This window comes from Desmodus rotundus, chromosome 12, assembly GCF_022682495.2.
Source record: "Desmodus rotundus isolate HL8 chromosome 12, HLdesRot8A.1, whole genome shotgun sequence".
Lineage (NCBI taxonomy): Eukaryota > Metazoa > Chordata > Mammalia > Chiroptera > Phyllostomidae > Desmodus > Desmodus rotundus.
In genome coordinates, this window is record NC_071398.1 from 61,683,654 (window position 1) to 61,691,175 (window position 7,522).

A 7,522-nucleotide genomic window follows, 5' to 3' on the forward strand; every position below is an offset into this window, starting at 1 on the left:
TTGGTGTTGTATTTTATCTCCAGGGGCCCAGATACCAATCCCCTGCCTATCAGGAAGCTGAAAATCTGGGTTGCTGAGAGGCCTTGTTGCAGGAGACCTGGGGGCCAGAGGAGGGGCTGAGGTTGTTTACCCGCCAGTTCTGGGGAAGGAGGCGGAGCCATCACTCACAGCACTAACCAGAGGAAACTGCCTATTCCCCAAGGTCACTGTGGGGCTTCCTGCCAGGGCACCTGTTGCCTCAGTTCACTGACTTAGGTTACCTTGACCTCAGAGTTTTTCCATAGATATCCACAGGAAGGTTTGTGAAAGGCCAGCCTCCTCCCTCCCAGCTCAAACTTGAACTCTTCATGTTTCCTTGGGGGAGGCTGCAGGGAGAAAGAGCACAAGGCTTTTTTTTTTTTTTTTAAATCTTCATCTGAGGTTATATTTATTGATTTTAGAGAGAGGAAAGGAGAGAGAGAAAAACATCAAACTTGCAGCCTAGGTATGTGCCCTGACCAGGAATCGAACCTGCAACCTTTTGGTGTCTGGGGAGACCCTGCCACCGTCCCTGGCCAGAGCAGCTCCAGGCTTTTGAATTCCTGCACTTAAATCCCAGCTCTGCCCGTTGAAAGCTGCATGACCCCTTGTAAAATGAGGAGAGAGTATAGTAACCACTAACTATGGGTTACATAACTTTCTCTCCCATCCATTTCAATATTTCCCCTTTCCTTCCCAGATCCGAGGGTCCTTTGACCCCTTCTCTTGTATGGCCAGCCAAGACTCAAAATTATTTATTTATTTTGCAAAGCAATTTATTGCTCTGTAAACTGGATCCTGGGACCTAACTTTTCAGGATCGAGTGACCAAGTGTTTTACTAACCACAATCACCAATTTTCTTCTCCACAAGGAATCCTGCCTCCAGCTTTCAGATAACGTGTGTGTTTATCACATGTCTGTGTTGGTTCTTCACTCCGCAGTCCCCGTGTTTCTCAAGATAACCTAGAATGAACGAGACAGCCGAACTGGCCTACCATCTTCTACAGACTTCACGAGTCCCCAGGGCATTGCTCTGCTCGCAGCCCGCTTGTAAAGCGTCTGAAACCAACCACGCCCTCCCAACCCTTCTCCCTTCCGTGTCCCCGCTACGTCTTTCTTTCAGTCAGTTTACTCATGAAGTCTTCCAAAGTCAGCACGCCACCGCTCGGACACCGGAGCAGAACGTGTTTAGTATATACCCCTGCCAAACTTTGGGTAGGGGCGGGGTGGTCGTTGTTTTGTAGCGAAACTGCAAACAGCAGGCCATGGTGGAAAGCGCCCAACGGGACATTCTCCCCCGGCATGCCCCTTCTGCTCTGCATAAAGATCCTCGGTTTGTTCAGCCACCAGTAGAAATCCTTTGACTTGGGGGAGGGAAGACTGCTTCTCTGACCATCAGGAATGAGCTGCTGTTCACCTGGACCACACAGAGCCCTCCCGTTCCCCTGAGGCTGGCCACCTGAGCCAGTGAGATCTGAGCGGTAGTTCGCTGGCTGTCGCTTCCAGGAAAGCTTTTGCTTTCTTGGGTAGAAGGGAACAGACTCAACTGGCAGGCCCTCTTTCATCTCTTTGCCATTTCTCCTCCCCTGGAATATGACATTGTGCCTGTTTTTCTCTTCAGATGTCCACGTTTCCCTTTAAATCCTCGCACCTACTTACGACAGCTGCTGTGTAAGGCCCTTGCCTGTTGATCTCTGTCATTTCTACTCTTCCTATTGACACTTTTTATCTCCTGGTTATGAGTCACATTTCCTGTTTCTTTGGCATGTCTGATAATTTTTTGTTGGAGCTTGAACATCGCCACTGTTGTCGAATGTTTAGATTGTGGCGGCAGGCAGCTCATTTACTTGCGGACGGGCCTGAGCATTGTGAAGCTCGTGGGCGAGCTTCGTCAGGGAAGGCCTAGAGTTGTCTCCAGGGCCGGGGTGCCCTTTTATAAGGATCAAACCTTGTGAGGTCCCAATGTCATGTCCGAGCTTCTCCCCCGAGACTTTCCCCTCCAGCCAGTGTTAGAGCAAATGTCTCCCAGTGCCATGCAAGCTCTAGAGTTTGCTCAGCTTTCAGCTCTCTGGTGGTGTGGTTTTCCTCGGTAATTGTTCTTTGACCATTTTTCTGGAGTTCCACCCTATGCATGTACAGCTTTACACTGAGCCGAAGATCTAAGGGAGCTCCACACAGATTTCTGAAGCCCCTCTTCTGTGTGGCTCACTTATCTCTGGTACACCATTGCTCAACTTCCACTCATCTCCGCCCTTTCCAGTTTTTGTCTTCTCAGATCCGGGAGCCCCCACGCTCGTGGTGCAGTGTGGGAACTGCCCCAGGGCAGAACTCTCCCGGCGGCAGCAGGGCTCCTCCTGTTTGCTTCCCTTCTCTCAGGGGTCACAGTGCTGCACTGCCTGGGGCCTCCCATTCACAAACAGGGGTTTCACGTATTTAATCGACTTTTCTCGCTCATGGCATGAGGGTTCCTCAGTCGTAACTGGAATGACCTCAAACACTGCTTAAATGTGTAGCGCATTTCAGACCCCGCGCTAGTGCCTGGGGTGTGAACTTGAGTGCGAGTTCATTGCCGTGTGGTAGAGGAACTGAAACGCAGAGTGGGGAAATCCTTGGAACTGGGAGTCCTGTCCAGGTATTTCACAATCTCGGGCTGTTCTTTTTTTCATATCATTTTATTTTTGATTTTAGAGAGGGGGGAAGGGAGGGAGAAAGAGAGGATGAGAGACATGGATGTGAGAGAGAAACATTGATTGGTTGCCTTCTGTACATGCCCCAGGGGACCCAACCCGCAGCCCAGGTGTGTGCCCCGACCGGGAATCGGGAATCGAACTGGCAAGCTTTTTATGGTTCATGGGATGATGCCCAACCAACTGAGCCACACTGGCTGGGGCTCAGGCTGCTCTTTATGCTCAAGTTGTAGCATTTCCCCTCCAGCCTAGCTCCCCTGACCACTCCCTGTCTCTCAGTCCCTGCCTTCTAACACTTGGAAGATGGACTTCTTTAGCCAGCCCGCTTCCCAACACCTCTTCCAGACTAGCTTGGAGAGGGCTTTCAGGCCCAAGTGTATTCGGACCATTAGGAGGACCGAGACCCACTGCATCACAAGCCAGTGGGATGAGCGTTCTAATTCTTTGGTGTCTGCTTCAGGGTTGCTGCAAAGGCCCCTAGCAAGTCTGTGACCACAGCTGTGAACGGCAACACCTAAGCAATGGGAGTCATCGGGAAATAATGAGAGCAATCAACCTCTGTCCCTGTGCGTAAGGCCACGAGGGGCTGAGGGTCTCAGGTAGAAGGCCCCCTTCACCAGGGAGCACTCATTCTAGGGCCTACTGCTCAGCTGGGGTACGCTGGCAGAGAGCCTCCTGCTGCTGGTTGTCCCAGGGTCTGCAGAGGTCCCCCTCCCCCAAGGTCATGCCCTCACCAGGGTAGCCCACATCCGGGGACTGAGAGAGGTAGGAGTATGGGCTCCGGCATTCTGGTGTGAAGCAGGGCAGCTCTGGTGGACACCACTTGTTCTGGAGCTCCCGCAGGATGGCCGAAGCCTTGTCGGAGCTGCGTGTCCCCTGCCCGGTCCTGTCCCTGGTGAACGGCTTGTGCCCAAACTCTTACTCCACATCTGCTTCCAGAGGACCTGACTTGTGACACAGGGAACCACCACTGGGCTTGGGCAGCGCACAGAGTCCGAGTCCCCTGCAGCCAGCACCTCCAGGCCGGCCGTGGGCAATGAGTCCACAGGGAGGTTACCGTGACCCAGCCAGTTACAGCTCCTCACAACTCTCCACCTTCCTTCTTTGCCAATGGGACAGAACAGTGAGAGGAATGGCTAGAAACTATTGGAAATGATACTAGGTATTTACTGAGTGTCCATTCTGATCGAGGCACTGTGCTAATGTTACAGAAACAAGCCCCCCACCCCAGGGTACTTTTGTTCTATGGTTCTTCTTCCCCTGCCTCCATGTTAGGAAATGTGGCTCTCAATGCCAGAGTTTGGTAAACAGGAAGGAACTATTGTAATTAAAAGTTATACCGGTTTAGAATAATGGTGGAATTCTATCATTAAATCTCCCTTTAGAAATGAAGATACACCCATGAACACACGGTCCTGCCCTCCCCACTTTGCCTGGTCAAGCCAGGCGCAGAGTGGGCCCGTTGGAGGAACCACCTTCCAGAAGAAACAAAAACAGAAGTACACAGCTCACTCCTCTCTGTTCCTCCCCGGCGTCCCTGCTCGGCTGGCAGGTCTCCCACGGCTCCCAGCAGCATCAGCGACATCCAAACCCACGTGGCACCTCCTCAGGGTACGCCAGCGAGAGTCCCTTCACCCTTTTCTTCCAGAAGGGTTTCCCATTGTCCCCATCCCACCAGGCAGCCCACCTTTTTGTTTAAATCCCAGCCTGGAGCCTCCTCTGTAGCCCCATTCCCAAATCCTCCCACAATCGCTACACCTGCCGGCACTCCCGTATTCTCTGCCTTTCTTGGCTGCCACAGTGAGTCTGGGCAACTGTGGCACCAGGCATGGAGCAAACCGGCTCTGGGTGAACCCTGTCCACGCTCTCACACAGGCACTGTAATGGGGACTGCGGAGCCGTCTCCCAGCTACATCACCGTCAAAGTCATACCCCTCTCCCAGGCTCCCAGCAGGCGATGAAGCTAGCCTGCTGTTGCTGATATGCAAAATAACTCTCCAACTCTGTGCTGCTGCCTTTCCCAGCCCCCGAACTAGGCTTGTGGGGGGCCCTGGGGCCTCTCAGTCTACACCCTGTTACACTAAGGGGCTCACGTGCATGGTCACATTTAATCCCCACCAACAACCCCACAGGGAAGGTCGTCATATTATCCGGCCTTGTCTGCAGAGATTTGGGGCAGGCCCGTGGCTGGATGATGTGCCCCTCCAGGACCCAGGCCCCATCTTCTACCAGGAGGGGTGTCCAACCTGCAGCCTGAGGGCCGCATACAGCCCAGGATGGCTATGAATGTGGCCCAACTCAAAACAGTAAATTTACTTAAAACCTTTGTTTTTGCTCATCAATTTTCCTTAGTGTTTGTGTATTTAATGTGTGGCCCAAGTCAACTCTTCTGCCAGTGTGGCCCAGAGATGCCAAAAGGTTGGACACCGCTGTCAGCATGCGCCCTGACAACAGCTTCCTCCTCATCTCGGGCTGCCGTTTCCATCCTCTGGGGCCTCCTTCCTCCCCCAGCTCTCTATTCTGCAGCCCCTGTGCAGGCCCCACTAGCAAATCAGAGGTACTTTCAGTGCCCACCCCCCACCCTCGAAAATAGGAAGGTGAAAAGCTCTCAGCCCACATCCTGTACTTGAGCAAATTTCCCACCAGTGGTAAAACCAACATAAGCTTTTATGCAACACTTCTCAGCTTATGGCTAGCCTGGAGGCCACCAAGCCTGAGCTCCCAGGAGGTTGCTCATTCATTCATTCGTCCATCCATTTATCAATGATGAACTACCAACAATGGACCTGCTGAGTGCAGGAGCTGGTTGCAAGTACACAGGCGAAGGACTTATTCATTTATTCTTGCACTTGTTTATTTAACAATGACTTAGTTTGTTTGAGACAAGTCTTGCAGATCTGGGGGGAAGCCGGGAATAGTCCTGACCTCACACTACACTCAGTGAAGGCAGAAGGGGTAGAGTCTATTATTAAACAACTTTCCTGGAGTCCAGTCTCAAACACAAGTCCTGAAGAAGGTACAAGAGATTTTTTTAGTTCAGGTTTGACAATGACTTCTCACGCAAAAGGGTCTTCTCAGACAAGGTGGTGTTTGGGCATCTTCTTCACTTTGTTTTCCTCCTCCCCAGTTCATTTTGGGGGCTGGGTCTTTCTATTTAGGTTCTCTGGGTGCCTGGCAGGCCCACCCCTTTCACCAGAGAGCAAATACCTTTTCTGAACCTGCTCTCTGCCCTCTCTCCCCCTGCTGGACACTGGCCTCCTTTATCCTTGCTCCCTGCGTCCCGCCTTGCAGACGGGACTCTCTTTGCTCCTGCCCCATGTGTCCCAGGCTGGCGCACATGGAACGAGCCTGTCTCCTCCACCCAGAGGCACATTAACAAAAGCCCCCTTTCTTTTCTTTTTTTAAAATTGAATTTACTCGGGTGACGTTGGTTTGCGCAACCATACAGGTTTCAAAACGTACAACTCTATAAAACATCGTCTGCACACCGCACCATGTGCCCCCCAAAGCCCCTTTTTGCTATGCCAAGTTTAGCCCTGAACCAGGCCCAGAGAGCAAGGAGGGGAGGCACCATGCCTCAGGAATGCGTGCATGTTGAGGCAAATGAGGAAAATCCATTTCCCTATATTTAGAGCAAAATATGGAGAAATGGATTTTCTGCATTTTCTCCTTCCACTTTCCCCAGTGTTCTTCCTCAGCTTCCTCCTTTTTGGGGTGCACTGTTTCTCTTTGAGCTGAGGAGACAGCACCTTCCCAGGACACAAGCCCAGCACCCAGCGCTCAGCAGGCGTATAGGTGCCTACCACTCACCTCCAGAGAGCGCTATGTCCCCTTGGCTTCCTGGGTCAAGACTCTCTCCCGGTCTAGGCTGGGGGTGGGGCAGAGCACTCCTGGGGAGATGGCGGGGGGGGGGGGGGGGGGGGGGGGTGCTGAGGGGGGCCTGGACCCTGGCTTCTGTCTGGACCAGTGCCAGTGCCTCAGCTTCCTCACTGACTAATAAAAGCCTCCTTCATTTTTATTTCCATCTGTGGCAGGACAGGGTTCTGAATTCCTCCTCAAGCAAAACTCTAAAGCATATTTCTGTCCAAACCTTGGGTTTGTAAGTATAGTTTTCCCACCTTTTAGGATTCAGGTCCTCCTTGGGGTTTGGACCAGGGCTAGATCTTGCCCCTTGAGGTCTCTGTAAATCTACCATGGTGACTGGGGCTGGCACTTCAATCTGGCCTTATCTACCAAGAAATGGACACCCTCACTCTCCCTCCCACCTGGCAGTTCTCAGGTCCGACAAGGCCCCTAGACTGCCATCAGTTACACTGTTCACCAGGCGTGAGTTCCCGCCCCTGAGACCTGGCTTCAGGGTTTGTTTCTGATGCTCCTTCTGCGCCCTGGCAGTGCCGGACTCTCCTTCTACCCTATCTCAGAGCATGCCTTCTGCAGGAAGCTGGCCTGGTCCCCGCCGGTCCCGGCAGTCCTTCCACCCTCCACAGTCCCTGTCCCATCCAGACCGCTGAGCTGTTGGCATTGAGGTCTCTGCTCCTTCACCCTACATCTCGCGTAGCGCTCACCAGCATCCCCTTTCCTGGGTTAGATGCAGGAGCTCTAAAAAAGACACAGATTAAACTCCACAAGAAATATTTTCTAAATTGCACAATGACAATATGGCAAAACACTAAGTGAAAAAAATGGGAAAAAATTGAAGTAAGTATGAGGGAGAAAATATAAATTATATAGTACAGGGAGAACTCCTAAAATGCAATACCGAAAGCATAAACAATCCAATAAAAATGGGCAGGTAGAGGCATGTACACACCCTGAA

General features: G+C 52.1%; 1 long non-coding RNA gene across 2 annotated transcripts in view; it reads left to right on the forward strand.

The window, feature by feature from the left end:
* LOC123480733 (uncharacterized) overlaps positions 1–4,994 on the forward strand; it is a 12,353-nt gene extending 7,359 nt beyond the window's left edge. The window contains exons 5-6 of one of the 2 annotated variants that reach the window (XR_006656843.3): positions 4,092–4,317; positions 4,839–4,994. This is a non-coding gene — a long non-coding RNA (uncharacterized lncRNA). Of the gene's footprint in view, positions 1–4,091 lie in introns of both variants that reach the window. The other variant, XR_006656841.3, reaches the window with a different exon arrangement.
* Positions 4,995–7,522: the final 2,528 nt, after the last annotated feature.